This window comes from Trichosurus vulpecula, chromosome 8 (assembly GCF_011100635.1).
Source record: "Trichosurus vulpecula isolate mTriVul1 chromosome 8, mTriVul1.pri, whole genome shotgun sequence".
NCBI classification, from domain to species: Eukaryota; Metazoa; Chordata; class Mammalia; order Diprotodontia; family Phalangeridae; genus Trichosurus; species Trichosurus vulpecula.
In genome coordinates, this window is record NC_050580.1 from 62,250,247 (window position 1) to 62,266,272 (window position 16,026).

A 16,026-nucleotide genomic window follows, 5' to 3' on the forward strand; every position below is an offset into this window, starting at 1 on the left:
CTTGATTCTCAGTCCGGCAACTATACAAAAGAGAGAAGCCAAGCTCACAGATGGCTTAAGCCCAGATTTTGGCATCATTAACACTGTGGTCTGAGGATCTAAATGATAATGATTCATTTGTGGCCAACTTCTCCTGGCCTTTGGCTGGGAATTCCTTCACATTGGGTTGAATAGCTCCAGAAATATATTCTCATTTATTTTTGGCCGAGAAAAATCTCTCTGACTTTAAATTAGGTCAATGATGACCTCAGTTAGCTATTAGAAAGAACTTACAAATAAGTATGGATGTTGCTGACTGCAACTTGTTTTACTGGAGAATGGGGTGCCATTCTGGGTTGGTTTGAGCCTCGTTTTCAACTGCCCATTTGGAGGCAACACCTGAATTTTATCACACGCAACATGTTCCAGATCAAACTCAACTTCCTTCCCTCCAGACCTGCCCCTCCTCCTGAATCTTTTCTACTTTGTCTTCCCAACTTACTCAGACTCATAACCTTGGAGTCCAGCTTGACTTCTCGGTCCTCCTCACCCCAGCTCATCCAAAAAGTCAGGCAAATGTCCATTTTAAAAATCTCCTTAATTGCCTCATATTTTAATGTCCTGACTGTTCTGATCATGTCCCTTTATTCAAAACCTTTCACGGTTCTCATCGCTTACCGAATAAATCTAAACATCCTGGCATTCAAGGCCCTCTCCAAATTGCCCAGTGCCCATCATTCTAATCTTCTATCATTCCCCTGTCCTTTACACTGTAATCCAGCTGAGCAGTCCTGCCCTATCTCATTTGTACTCCTTTGTACACATCCCAGTCTCCATCATTGAATTCTGGGCTTCTTAATAGTCCAACCCTTGTTCTTTGGGGTGGTCTCCCCTGAGGTCTCCTTAGACTTCCCCTTCTTCCCCTCCTAACTCCAAGTGAAAGGGAATCTCCTCAAATGAGCACTTTCCCTGGGCCTCTCCTCTGTAGCATTGTTATTTGTGTATTTCTGGTCCCTCCCTCTTTAGGGTTGTAAGCTCCTTGAGGGGAGGGGCTGTGTCATCAATATCTTTGTATGCCAGGCAACTGGCATAGAAACTTCCAGCATTAGAGGCACTTAGTGTTTGTGTTGGGCTTAGATGGATTCTTCAACCACTTGGTGTCCTCTAGTTTGTAGGATTTCTCTGGCTTGCTAAAGAACAGCTTTGAACCTTTAACCCTCAGGGGCATTTTTAAGGGGAGTGTGGTATGGGCATGTGGGCAGGATCTGCTATAATTCTTTCTGAGTTAGCCTATGAAGGAAATTTGAACAATTATAGAACTCAAAGAACCTTTGAGCTAGAAGGGAGGTGATCATCAATGAGGCAGCTGAGGCCAATAAGTGACTTGGCCAAGGTCTGCCACCTAGGTTCAGTAGCACAATGGGACTCCCCCTTCTCTCCCCTTTTCTCTAATCTAAAACTCAAGTAAGAGGGAGGTTTTCTAAGAAGTTTTGGCTTGTCCAATTCTGGATTGAAGCTAAAGTTTGTTAAATTATTATTATTATTATTTTATGAAACCAAGGTTTTGATTGTAAACCAACACTCTCTTCAAAATGTTTTCCTATGACAGCCGCTTTTTCCTGGCTAGGGCGCTATCAACATTTGGCACGCCTCCTCCCTGAACTCTAGCTTTTTTGAAAGAGATTCAAGATGCAGAGCAGGCTGGCTTAGGGAGGAGAGGGAGAGAGGGGCCTTGAACCTCTTTGTTTTCAGCTGCCATGAATGTTCTCTTCTCCCTGGGTTTGCTTCACAGCCTCTATGGGCCTTGCTGGTTTGTGGGAGCCTTTCCCTTTAAAATCCATTGGAAGAGTGGGGGGTGGAGGAGCCAGGAAGAAGCCTCAGTCCAGGAGCAGGATGGATCAGGTGTCCTGGGGAGGGAAAGTTCAGTGGGGCCCTAGGGGCTGAGGGGAAGAGGTGAAGCCAGCCCAGTTTTGTCTCATTGTCTATGAAGTCTCTGGCTGGGATTTGGTGCAAGTTGATAGGGAATTGGTATTTGGGTAACTTCTGCTGGCACCTGAGGAAAGAGGTGGAGTTACAAGTTAGCTGGGCTCCGGACAGGCATTGATATGATCCTCTGCCACGAAGGCTCAGCTTGGTACAGGGACTGAGCATTTTCAGGAAAGAGGCAAAATACAATGGAATGGGGATAAATTGCCTAGGCCTAGGGTTGTGGAATGAGTGTGTGTATTATTTAATTGGGGAGAGTCGGAGGTCAGACATTCTGCTGTAGCATTTGACCAGGTGTCAGGAACCTGTGTACTCATCTCGGTACTTCCAGGAACTATGTGACCTTGGGTGAATCGGGTCCACAGTTGCCCAAGCCGATTACCCAACTCTTCTCAGCGGCCCCTTGTGTCCAATGAGGGAACTCTGAGTGATTTCTAAGATCTTTTCTAGTATGTGTTGTATTCTCATAGCCACGGGTTGGGTTGGTCCCTGTGCCACCTAGTCACATCTTATTAGATCTGAGCTGGACTTGAGTAATGGACCCTGGCCCACGCCCTTGAGATATACTCTGATTCAGTCTAGCAATCAGTCCCCACCTTGATGCCCTCTCTTTTCCCCTTGAAGCATGAGGTATTTAGGCAATCCATAAGGAAGGCCCTCCAAATAGTTGAACATTTTGGTTTGTTGGAGCCAGAAAATGGTTAGCTGAATTTGTCATCTGAGTGCTAGGGAATCTTTAAGACCAGGACCACAGAGAGCTTCTTGTATGTAGAAGGCTGGGGCAGGGAAGGTGCTGGTGTGGGGGAGTTTCTGGTTGGTGAATGGATGTGTAGGCAGAGCCATGGACTCCGTGACCTCTTGGGTTCCCTCCCAGCTTTTGATTCCCTGCTCCTTTTCTTGGTGGCTTCTTAACTGCTGGGGGATGAAATCCCCCCTTTTCCAATCCATAGCAAATGAACATTCATGCCTGTAGGACCTGGACTCTTTGCACTCTGCTATGTGATATCTGCCCAGGAAAACACCCCAGTGGAAACTGCATGAATGATTGATAAAAGCTGAGGGCTGTTTAATTTTTTTCTCCCTGTTTAATGGCTATCAATAATTTAATACAACTTCGTATATTTTTAAGAAATAGCCTCCTTTTGCAGTCTTCAGTTTAGCAGGCTAAATGATTGAATATCTAAACCTACATCCTCAAAGAAACATATTCCACACTTCAAAGAAATGGAGGATGCAAGGGGAGACATTTTTCTACTAAACCAACATCTTGATAGTTTTTTCCTCCCCTTCTCCCCCCGCCAGCGCAGCTGCTTTTTTTTTTTGTGGGGGATGGGGAGGGACGCATGGTGCAGGAAAGTATGAGGGGGAGGGGGGCGGTCGAAGTCAGTTCAGCTCAGAGAAAGGTAATTGCTTTTTGGGGTCTCAGAGCAGTTGCTGAGCAGCACAGGGATGGACATCTGCTGTCAGCTTAGCCCACCCAGAGCCAGTGATGCAGAACACTCCAGGGTAGCACAGGGAGACTCAATTACATGCTTGGGAGGGGTAGAGAAGGGCTTGGGGGGGGGGGAGCAGGGTGTTGTTGAGGGGAGGTACCCAAACATGTTACCCATCTCGAAGGATTTTTCCTCTTCAGTTTTTTCTTTCTTTCTATCTTCTTCCTCTCTCTCTCTCTCTCTCTCTCTCTCTCTCTCTCTCTCTCTCTCTCTCTCTCTCCTCCCTTCTTCTCCTCCTCCCTTCTCCCTTCCCTTCCCTCTCCTCCCTTCCATACTCCCCCTCCCTCTCTTCCCTGTCCCTCCCCTCCTCCCTGTCCCTCCCCTCCTCCCTGTCCCTCCCCTCCTCCCTCTCCTACTCCCTTCCCTCCTCTCTCTCCTACTCCCTTTCCTCCTCCTCCTCCCTCTCCCTTTTCTCCTCCCTCTCCTTTCTCTTCCCCTCTCTCTCCTACTCCCTTTCCTCCTCTCTCTCCTACTCCCTTTCCCTCCTCCTCCTCCCTCTCCTCTTTCTCCTCCCTCTCCTTTCTCTTCCCCCCTCTCTCCTGCTCCCTTCCCATTTTCTCTCTCTCTCTCTCTCTCTCTCTCTCTCTCTCTTTCTTTCTCTTTCTCTCCCCCTCCCTCACTCCCCCCCCCCTCCGCTGTCTTTTCCCTCCTCCCTTCCCAGATCTCAGCATTCCTGTGTAGGTGGGTATCCACCTTGTTTCTATAACTTTTCCTCCTTTTACTTAATGGTTTCTCTCCTCTGCTCCTTAGTTCCCTCTTGCTTGACCCTCTTGGGTGATAGGTGAGGCTCAAGGGTCCTCTGTTGGGGAGGCCTGGTGAGCAGTAACAATAACAGGAAACTACTGTGCATTCATAGGCCATTTTTTTAATTTCAGATTCAGTAGCAATGACTGTTGTGACCTTGGTGTCTGCCCTCAGGCACACTGAAGGGAGAGAGAGGGGAAGAAGCTCTGTCTCTGTCCTGGGGATGCTGCCGGTCTAATAGGGATATATAAGACCTTGTATGTGAAATTACTAAAAGAACATTTGCAAATCATAAAATCCTAAAAATCAGGAGCCAATGAATACTGTATTGGGTCTGGAGTTCACCCAGGGTGGAATCTGAGAATTTAACCATAGGCTACTAGTACTACAAGGGTCCTTATAAAATATCTAGTTCATTCTCAGTCCCCTGGGGCAGGGAGATTGAAGCCGGGAGATGAAAAGATAGCACAGTAACTTATTTGGTGGCTGAACTAGGTATCAGACTTGGGTTTCTAAGACCCTTAGTTCACGACAGGCAGTGTCATTATCAGTTATTGAGTATTTATCAAGCCTCTTTGTCAGGCCCCATGACACTGATGCAGCGACTGTGTTGGGGAGGGCTTCCCAACCAGGAGTTTGAAGGTGGCCAAGAGAGCTTAAGTATGGGGGGAGGGGGAATGGGAGGTTATGGGCATGTGTAGGAGTCAATAGCTCTGGAATCCTGTTCCCTTGTTGTTCCTCATACTTGACTCTCCATTTCCCATCATCATGCTTTTGCATGGCCAGTGCCCTCAGGCCGTGAATGTTCAGCCCTTCACATCTACCTCTTCGGATCCCCTAGTATCCTTCATGACTCTGCTCTAGCACCGTCTTTTAAATGAGGCCTTTCTTGATCCCCAACCTACCTCATCCCTTGAGGCATAGTGTCTCTACCCCAATCACTTTGTTTATGTTTTAGATCTTTTTTTGTATATACCTATACACACATGGATTTATCTATCCCAGTTAGATTGCAAACTTGAGAGGGTAAGGACTGTTTTCACTTTTACTTTTGTATCCTCTCCTAGGAATAGCACTTAGTACACAGTAGGCACCTAATAAATTCCTATTGACAACATCTCCCCTGTTCCCTAAGCCCAGGCACCTGAGGGCATCTGGCCTCTTAAAGAGAAGGACTGCCTCCTCCCCTCCCTGTTCAGCCTTAGTGCAGTCAATACATTGAGGGATTTTTAGCAGATCAAATGCATTCATCTGTCTGGCATTACAATTCTTAATTTGCTCCGGCTGGCAGTTTGGTTTGTTTCGGGAGAGACTTTCCATTGTAAGACTGTCAGGCGCCCTTGATATTATATTTTAATAGATAATTAAGAAGGAAGGAGCAGTACACATTTCACTGATGTCGTCGCCCCTGCCTGAAAAAATGAGCCCTTCCCTCCTTCCCTCCTTCCCTCCTCCCCCCACTCCTTTGCTGTGAAACATCCCCCTCCTTCCTTAGGCCCTTCCTCTCTACTTCCTGGCCAGTGCCAGGTATGTTGGGAACCACAGATCAGTGCCATGGCCTGTGGGGGTATGAACATCAAAAAGGATTCATCAGGACATGATGGCTTTGGAGGGTCATCACTGTCCTTCCTTTCCTAACTCCCTTCCTTTCCTGGACTCTTCGTTGGCTGTCACTTGGCCAAATAGCAGCCCCTCTTGGTATCATTTCCATTTCATCTATGAAGACAGGATTCCCAGTCCATTTCAGCCCATAATGGTGTCTCCATCCTCATAATTCTTCTGACACTTTATTTGTACTACTCCCTGGGCACTAAACATATACTGCCTGGCATTATGTGGCATGTCTTTTGAGCTAGACTGCAAGCTTCTTAAGGTCATGAGACTTGGTCTACATTTTATATTCCCCAGCAAGCCTAGAGAGGATTGGACATTGTAGGACATTTGTTTGTAGATTAGATGCTGGATTATTTTGAAAAGTGGGTTCAAGTACTCCTTCTGATGCTAATTAATTGTATGAATGTGGTTGAATAACTCTGCCTTCCTTGAGTCTGTTTCCTCATCTGTAAAATGGGGATAGTGATATTTTCAGCATCTGCCTGAAAGTAGGATCTACCTTCTCTCAGGATCTATAAAGAGCTTTTGCAAACTTTAAAGCAGTATACAAATTCCAGTGATTAGTTTGGGTCACTAGACACAGTAAAGAAAGGGGACTTGTGGAAAAAGTGCTTTCATATTGTTATCTCCTTTGATTCTCAAAATTGATATATCTATTTCACATCATTGCTATTAAGCTCCCCATTTGACAAAAAAGGAAACTGAGGCAGAGAGGAGATGAAGTGATTTTGCTCCTTTGCACAACAGTGTTCAAGCCTGTAATAGAAGCTGAGTACTTTGCCCCCATCTGTTGCCTTCTCTTTAGACTAACCCTGTTTATAAAGGATGGGGTGTATTTAGGGGACTCTGGGGATCTATTCAAATGTATATTCTGTAAAGAAGAAAACAACACCTTGTTTTTTCCATTATCAAGCCTTTATTTTTCTCCCTCAAAATTCTTGTGACTAATATGCATAGCGAAGCAAAACAAATTCCTGCATTGGACATGCTCCCAAATGCATGTCTCCTTCTACATCTTGAGTCTGTCACTTCTCTGTCAGGAGGTGGGTAGCATGCTTCACCATGGATCTTCTGGAATCCTGGTTGGGCATTCCATTTATCAGAATTCCCAGGTCTTTCAAAGTTGTTTGTCTTTAAAATGTTGTTGTCATTGTATTCCTTGTTCTGGTTCTGTTCTCTTCACTCTGCAGCAGTTCATACAAGTCTTCCCAGGCTTTTCTAAAACCATCCCTTTCATCATTTTTTTTAAAAAAGCACAATAGTATTCTTTTACATCCATATACTCTTTAAATAGCCATTTTCCCAATTATGGGCACCCCTTAGTTTCCACTATCTGTTCTTTTGGTGTGAGGCAAAGAGGGAGAGAGGTAAACATGCAGAGAGGCAGGGAACTAAGCCCTACCTTGAAGTAGAATCAAGTTTGACAGTGAGCTTCTTGGCTCACTTGGGAAGATATATTGGGCCTTGCCTACTGGGGATCGGTAGGTGAATTTGGGGTTCTGAAATGGTATGGTGGACCCATCTGTCTACTCCAGTAACCCCCAAGAGTCAAGTCTATGGGATACTGTGACTCACAGTATGAAGAACTCATGGGTTGCCCCTTGGAAAGTTCACTGAAGGCCTGGGGCTCTGTCAGGCAGTCACTCTGCATTGTAGTGGCTCCTGGATCCCTAGTTCTCTTGTTACTAGTAGAGTGGCGGGGAAGCTACGCTGGCCCTTCCTGTTGGGAGAAAGAATACCAGAATAATGGCAGCCCAAGAACTTGGGAATCGTAAGAGTTGGCTTTATCATAAGAGTTGGCTTTTTTCTTCCAGGTTAGCTGTTTTGTTCTCTTCAGGTCCCAAGTGAGTGGGGTTTGTCGGTGTAGGTAGTGCCTGTTGTGGTATGAACCAAATATTGATGGTGGCTAGCACAATCACATGGTGAGAGATGTTGGCAAAGTCCAAACTCTCCCTGCTGCTGCCTATCTGAGCTTCTTCTGTCTGTTCCCTGAATGGCCATGCTGTTTGGAGGCAAGATCAGGATCTAAACATGCTTGCCTCCTGCCCACTGACCCTGGTCCCTGTTAGGGGGTGTCAGTGCGCCATCAGTATCTGGACTTGCCCATAACTGTACACACTTCTGACCCATGGATCATTTGGCCCAAGTCTGCTTTTCTAGCTCCATCTCCTCCTTCTCATCCCCTAGCCAAACTGAAAGGCATTTCCTAATCATGTCGTGTGGTTTCCTGCCTCCAGTTTGGTTTTTTTAATGCTGTGTCCTTCACTTGGAATGCCCTCCCCTCACACTGGCTCGTTGAAATCCTACCTGTCCTTCAAGGACTAGCTCACATAGCATCTCTTCTGTGAATCCTTCCCTGATGTTATCCTACCTACTTCCAGCCCATGCTAGAAGTAATCCCACAGTTCTTGTACCTTTTCTTACACCATTACATTCTGCCATATATTAGATATTAGGGACTAGAGCGTCATTGGTATAGGGAACTTCTGGAGGAGGATATTCCCTTTACCAATGCAGGTTGCCACCTTCTCAGCAACTTATAGTCTTAGAGAGTTGCCTAGAACAGCGGTGTCAAACTGAAATAGAAAGGAGGAAAGGGAGGGGAAGACCACGTAAGGATCTCTGAGGGCCACACGCTGACTTGGTTTTGAGATATTTATGTTTTATTTTATTTGTTTTATATTATATTTTTGTTTATTTTGCTAAACATTTCCCAATTACAAATTACATTTTAATATTATTTGGCTGTATAGGGGAGTATTAGGGGAGGGGAGCGTGTTTGATACCTCTGGCCTAGGGCACCTGGAGGTTACATGACTTACTCACTCAACCTACATAATGTTTGGTCCATTTTAAGCAATTAATAAATGTTTATGGACTGACCGTATGAGAAGCTGGAATTGACCTGCAGTCTTGCTGGCTCTGAGACCAGCTCTGAATCCTCTCTGCCAGACTATTTCTCCATATGTCTCATTGTCTTGCCTCTCTTTACCAAGGATGGGTAAGCTCTTGAACAGAACATGTTTTTCATCTCCTTTCTGTTTCTTGTAGCCTTGCATATAGCAGTGACTCAGTAAACATGTATTGGATGAATGAAGGGTCATGAGAATCCAGAAAGTACCACATCATCCTTTCCAAGTCTTTGTACTGTCTCTCCCATTCACTATCATTCACCTGTATCCCATGGTCCAGAAATAGAGATGAGAGGCTGAGGACAGGACGGGAGGGAGAACAGCCAGTGTGTCATTGGGGCCACTAATAGCTTGGAGAATGCCAGTTTCAAGGTCGTGTTCTTGTTCCCTCGCATAGACCCATTCCAGAATCCTGACACAACCTTCTGCCTAGCATGACCCAGACGCCCAATTCCTTCTTCCCTCCTGGGCTTTGGAGGTTTTTTCACTCCCAGTTGCCTGGCCCACTTCTCCTGTCCGGCCGTAACTAGCTGCAAGCGGGTCCGGTGTGGGCACAGACGGTGCCCAAGAAGGTGGAGTTATACCAGATTTAGCTATGCCTGGCTGGGCTGGAGGACTCTGGAGCTCACTCACCTCCCTTTTCCCTTTCTCCTAGGAAATCCAAGGTTTTTGGACATAGCAGGCTGTACAGCTCTCTTTCTCCAGCACCTGCGATACCTGTCTCCATTTCTGTCCTGACATAGAAGCTCTAGGAACGTATTAATTGGCGGCGGCCTTGGGAAGGTAAGAAGACACATTTGCCCCAACCAATTTCTTGGAGTTCTCTTAAAGAAGCTATGTGTTTTTTACAAAATCTTTTTTTTGGCTTAATGGTCTATGAATCTATAAAGGACAACCCCACCCTGCTATCACTCGGGAATTTCAAAACTGCTTTTAGAGATAATGTAGTAGGGCAGTAGGAATGAGTTGAAGTGCCTGGACCAATGATAAATAGGTATGTCTCCCCAGGGGAATAGACCAAAAGAAGTGAGTTTGTTTTCTTCCAGTGTTCCTTCCTTGGCTCATTTTCTCCCCTGCCCCCTTCTCTTCCCTGTCTCCTAGTTGCCCAAATATCTGCTTCTTCTCAGACCCACTAGAATGATCACTTGTTGGGGGGGGGGGCGGGGTGTTGGTGGTAAATGTTAGAGAAGAAGAAAGGTGCAACGAAGGATTAAGCAGTGTGCTGTTGGGTGGGACGGTTCATTTCGGAGCCTCTTAGGATCTTTGATCAGTTCCTGACCCTTTGTTCACCTGACCTCGGCATCAGGTCTCAACTGGACTGGCCTGCTCAGTCCTCAGTACTATAGGAGGGCAGCGGTCTTAAAATCAGTTAACCAACAGAGCTCCTTATGTACATAAGCCACTATGCTAAGTGCTATGAAGCGATGTGGAATGAAGAGAAGACATGATATTTGTCTTCTCGGAGTTTATATTCTAATTGAGAAGTCTAGAATAATGCTCATGAAATGATAAGTAAATGATATAAGATATGCCTTAATGTTGAATTTTGAAATGAAGATAGTGAGTCAGAACAACCGATTCTAGTCTTGATTCCTCCACCTGTGTTTGACCTTACACGAGCCCACTTCACTTGTGTGGGGCTCAGTTTCCACATCCATTCAGTGGGGATGATACTACCTTATCTACCTACCTCACATAGTTATTGTGAAGTTTAAGCTCCCCAAGGGTAGGGTCTGGTTCTTCTTTTTTTTTTTTTTGTCTTTGTATCTCCAGTACACCGCATAATGCCTCATGAATAGTGGGTGCTTAACAAATACTTAGGGAACGATTGATCAACACAATGGATTTGAAAGTTCTTTCGACAGTGTAATGTCAACACGCCAAGGATGTGTGATTTTTATTGTAGCAGAAACTTAGAGTTGTCTGAGGCTTAGGGCTGCCCAGGGTCAAACAATTCCTACTTCTCAGAGTTTGCATTTGAACCTAGGTCTCTTCTGACTTTAGTTTCACTGTCTCACTGTGCCATGCAAAAAAGTCTCAAAGTATAAAGCGCTATATATGCTCCTAATGCCATTACATTGGGACAATGGCCGTTCTGGTTTTGGACAGTTTACTTGGTAGATCTAATGGAACCCAAACATCCTCCTTTACTGGTTTCTTGTGAAAAACAACACTCCCTTCCAATTTAATCTGGTGAGTGGGCAGATATTGTATAGAAGGTCCTTCAGCTGCCTCCTGCCAAGTCCCAAAAGGCACTGTTGTGGCCAGAGACTCTTTAGTGGGAAGGGGTAGAGCAGGGCACAGAGAGGTGCCTGTGGTTTACATACACACACACTCTCTCTCTCTCTCTCTCTCTCTCTCTCTCTCTCTCTCTCTCTCTCTCTCGGCTCCCTGGTACATTTAGGAGGAGAAGATGACTGAGTAAAAGGCTGAAATCAGAAGCTGAATGGGAAGTCCTTCAGAATGTGGGGCTGAGTAATGGACATTTGGGGGACTAGGTCAATGGTTATAGACTGCCAAACAATGAGAATTATGAAGGTTCCACCAAGGTGTGTATATGGTGTTGATAGAAGACAAACCATGGCAAATTATAAAGGGACTCATTTGTCTTCTGTGCCCCTGGCTTCCTTTCTGGACTTTTTCTTTCCCCTGTGGCCCCATGGGCCCTCTCTGACACCTTCTTCCTTCCATCTGAAATGGTTCTTTGGCAATATTCTTTTATTTATTGCTATAGATTTAAACCACCATATTCCTTCTCTGGAAGGAGTTTATACCTCTAGCTAGCCTTCTTTGAGAGTGTATAATGAAAATTTCTTTTCTCTATTTAAGGAAATTTCTGGTCCTAACCAGTAGGGGGAAGATTGGCGGTGGGTAGATATGTGGATTTCTCGGCCTCTAAGATCATATAGCTTAAGTAGGAGCCTCACTTTACCTAATGTATAGCCTAGTGCCTGTAGCTGAGGTCTCTTACAACTGGCTTCCATGATCACAGCTCTGGGCCACCTCCCTGGCTCCTCAGAGGTTAATTGGGTGAGGGTAAAACTTGGTTGACTGTGGCCTCTCCCAGGAGCCTTGTGGCTTGGTTTCCTGAAGGAATGAAGGGTTGGGGGTGAACTTAGAAATCTCAGTATGGCACGTGAGCCTTTAAAGTGGGAAAATACACACACACACACACACACACACAGAGAAAGAAAGAAACAAAGGATGCTTTCAAGATGAGAAGGGAGTTTTCTGTAGTGTTTGTACCACATCCCATTCTGATGGGTTTTCAAGGGAAAGGTGAGACTGCTTCTAGCAAAGATGTTTCAGGGGGTGACATTGTGGTTTGTTAAGTAGTGTCTGTAATAACTTATCTGTCATTGGTAAAGCCTGGGCTGTTTGTATTTCGCTTTTCATACATAAATCAAGTTCACAACGCCCAAGACTGGAGCAGCATTTCAACAAGTGATTTGGCTAATGCTGGATCTCTCCCCCAACCCCACCTCCCTTATTGTTTCCCAGAGGCCTCTGTGAAAGATTTTCAGGCTTGGCCTTTCCAAGGCAAGGAGCATAGTTGGTGCCTGCAAAAGCAGTTCTGAGCTAACCAGTTTCACTAAGCAGTTCTGGGAGGAAGCCAGGTGATTAGTAACTTACATTTACTAAAAAGTGATGGGAAGGGACAGGGAGGCAGTTTTACTGGGAAGCCATGAAGAGCCATTGGGCAGACTGGAGGGGTGGGGGACAGGCATTTTTGGCTTACCAGCACATCCTAGTGGTCAGTTGTTTGGGGTTTTTTGCATGATGGAGATGCCCCTTCCAAGGAAAAACTTGTAAAGAGCAAACATGATATGGGAAGAACACTGAATCAGGGGTCTGAAAACTCAGTTTGGAACCTGGGTTTTGCCCCTACTCCCTTTGGGGATCTTCAGCAAGTGTCTGTCTCTTTCTGTCTCTCTCCCTTTCTCTCTCTGTGTTTCTGTCTCTCCATGTTTCTCTGTCTCTCTCTCTCTCTCTCTCTGACCCAGTTTCTTCACCTATAAAGTGAGAAGGTTGGATTGAATGATATTTAAGGGCTTTTCTAGGGCTGACATTCTGTGATTCTGTAGTCCTGGTTCTGTTCCTCTCTGTGTGACTTCGGGCATGTAACTGGACCTCTCTGGGCCTAAATTACCTTGTTTGATAACAATGATAGTAGTTAGCATGAGTAAGGTTTACACAGTGCTTTTCACATGTTCTCTCATTTAACCTTCACTAAAACCCTGTGGGGAGATGCCCTTATTCTCCCCATTTTACAGACAAGATAACTGAGACCCAGAGAGGTCAAGTTACATGCCCAAAGTCACAGAGCTAGTAAGTATCCAAGGCAGGATTTGAACCTACCTCTTCTTGACTCCATTCAGGATTCTATCCAATAGGAAAGCCGCCTCCTAGCAGACAGTTTTTGCAAGTTGCACTCCCTAGCCACTCAAACTTTAATTAATTTAAGCCTCTCTAAACTTAATTAGACTGGGATCACGTATGTTGTGCTTCACCAGCTTGTGCTCAGAGCCTTCCCATCTTGGTAGAACCTTTGACAGCACTCCTTCTGAAGACTTAGCTTCAAGAACCCAAGGTTCCTTCTCTGCTCCAATTAGGCATCAGAGGAGGAGCTTATAAGAGGTTGAGATTATTTAGTGGGAGGGTGGATAGAGTTCTGGATTTAGTATCAGCAAGACCTGAGTTCAGAGCCAGTCTCAGACATTTTCTAGCTGTGTGACTCTGGGCAAGTCATTTAACCTCAGTTTCCTCATTTGTAAAATGTGAAAATAACAACACCCTGAAATAATATATATAAAGCACTCTGCAAACCTAAAATGCTGTATCCTTGAGAACGATTACTATTGTTACTGAAATTAACTATTCTCTGAATGTTTGCTGGAGTTCACTTGTAAACCAATCCAGTACTGTTTTTTTCCCCTCTTTGGAAGTTCTTTTATTGCTTGTTAAATTTCATTTTATGAAATTGGGTTATTTAAATTTTCCTTTTATTTATTTGAAAATGCTATTAGCATTATTTTGATCTGATGCAACAACAAACCAGAAAGTGCTTTAAAGATTGCAAAGCACCATGCAGACTAAGGTTGTGGTGGCTGGTTGATGACACCTTGTTGCTAGCTGTGCTGTTAAAGGCAATATTTCCCCAGGGCACAAGCAAGCTCCAGGAAAGAGAATGAGGAAGTGTCTACTTGGTCATCAGTAAGAAGAGCATTGTATTGGAGGGTCCTGTAGTATGTTAAATTTTTTAAGCTCTCCATGCCTCATTCCATCCATCTGTAAAATGGAGATGCCACAGCTAGGTGGCACAGTGGATAGAGTTGGGTCTAGAGTGAGGAATACCTGAGTTCAAATCCAGTTTCAGATACATACTATCTGTGCAACCTTGGGCAAGTCACTTAACCCTGTTTGCCTCAGTTTCCTCATCTGTAAAATGATCTGGAGAAGGAAATGGCAAACCATTCCAGTATCTTTGCCAAGAAAACCCCCAATGGGTCACAAAGAGTTGGACATGATTGAAAAATGACTGAACCACAATACCCTGTGCCTGACTTCCCAGGGAAGCTGGGCCTAGTCATGAAATCCCAATGCCTCTGGCTTCCTGAAAAAGATGCTTTTACGTAGATTAAGGCGGGTAATGATGTAAATAGCATGTGACCTCTGGGGCCAGAACAGGACAGGAAGGCGTCTGTATGATTTTGACCTCCCTTCCAACTAAAATGTGCTTTTATAAAGACATTCGGTTGGGTGACACGGTGTTGGTTGCTTGAACCTTCCTCAAAGTCCAGAGTTTGCTTTCTGCAGCATACCTCTTGGAGCCTCCGTTTCCCTACCTGTCAAAGGAGCAGACTTGGCTAGATGATCTCTTAAGGCCTCTTCCAGAACTAATGCCTTGTGATTCTATATGGAATCAACTGTACTCGGGTTTTCCTTAATTGACATTGAAAGTGAGGGCCAGATTGGATTTAGCTTAGACTGGGTTGCTTTATATTTGAGGAGAAATGCTAGAGACCAGTTCCCCCTCTCCCTCCCCATCCTGCCTTGACCTTACCATCCCCCAGCCAGATGAGCCCTACTGTTCTTGCAAAGAATCGAAAACAGTTTCCAAAGGGAGAAAAAAACTTGAAGATATTCTACAGTGTATCCTGCTGTTAATCCGTGTAATCCAGTTATTTCCTCCCCATCCCTTTTTCAAAACCCTTCAGATGGTTCTTAAAAGTCACAAGATAACAAAGAGGACTCAGCGGCTCTCATTATTATATTATTATTATCTGTTTTTCGTGGAAGACCGGAAGCCTGATGAGGTGTGCTCCCTGAGGGTCTGGGCCGGGTGGGACCTGTCTTGGCCTCCCTTCTCCTGTTCCCTCCACTCCCTTTACTTCCTAAGTGTTGCTCCTTCTCTTCCCTTCCCTCTAGAATGGCCTCTAGTGGAACTGGCATTGGGCCGGCGGAGAGCCTATGGCTGGTTAGCCTCTTGCCTGCTGGCCTTCTCCATCGTTCTCCTTGGGAAGCCTCCTCTGTGACTTAATAACCCACTGGAAGACCTCCTGGGTACCATGAGAACCTCAGCCAAGGAGAAGGAGCTCATATCAAGAGGGGAGGGAGTGGGGGCTGGCTTATTTTTCTATTTATATCCCCAGCCTTTAGCACTGTACTTTACACATAGTGCCTGATAGATGCTTTTTCATTCATTCTTCTATTCCAGCCCTTTCATTTTACAGATGAGAAAACGGACCTATCAAGGTGAAGATCCACCTTGAAGCACCATCCAACAACCCAGGGAGACAGGAAAGGGTGGTCTTATGAGACATATCCCCATTTCGTAGATGAGAAAATTGACACTCAGAGGGCAGACTTACCCAGGGTCATAGCCCACATTCAAATCCAGTTCTTCCGATTCCATGTGTAACATTCACAAACGTTACACCATAAGTTGGAAATAATCAACACAATATTAAAGGGAGGGGAGCTGGAAAGCTCCTTTCTGTAGAAGGTAGGGATTTAGCTGATACTTGAAGGAAGTCAGGAGATAGAGATGAAGAGGGAAATACACAGTCACAGGGGAAAGCTAGTGAAAGTGACTAGAGCTGGGAGATAGAGGGTCTTTTTTTAGGAACAGTCGCTAGACCAGTGTCACCAGATCAGTGTGTATGGAGGGGGACTTGGAATGGGAACAGCATAAAGTGTAAGAAGATTGGAAAGGTGAGAGAGGCAGGTTATGATGAGATTCCCAGATGATAGCATTTTAGCACTTAGCCAGGGGGTTGGGAGGGAAACCAGCTCCA

At 45.2% G+C, this 16,026-nt stretch overlaps 1 protein-coding gene across 4 annotated transcripts in view; it reads left to right on the forward strand.

Annotated features, from left to right (window-relative positions):
• ZMIZ1 (zinc finger MIZ-type containing 1) overlaps positions 1 to 16,026 on the forward strand; it is a 441,312-nt gene that overhangs the window by 64,073 nt on the left and 361,213 nt on the right. For all 4 annotated transcript variants that reach the window (XM_036734708.1, XM_036734709.1, XM_036734712.1 and 1 more), the window contains exon 3: positions 9,384 to 9,511. The gene's annotated coding sequence lies outside the window, so the exon portion shown is untranslated. The remainder of the gene's footprint in view (positions 1 to 9,383; positions 9,512 to 16,026) is intronic.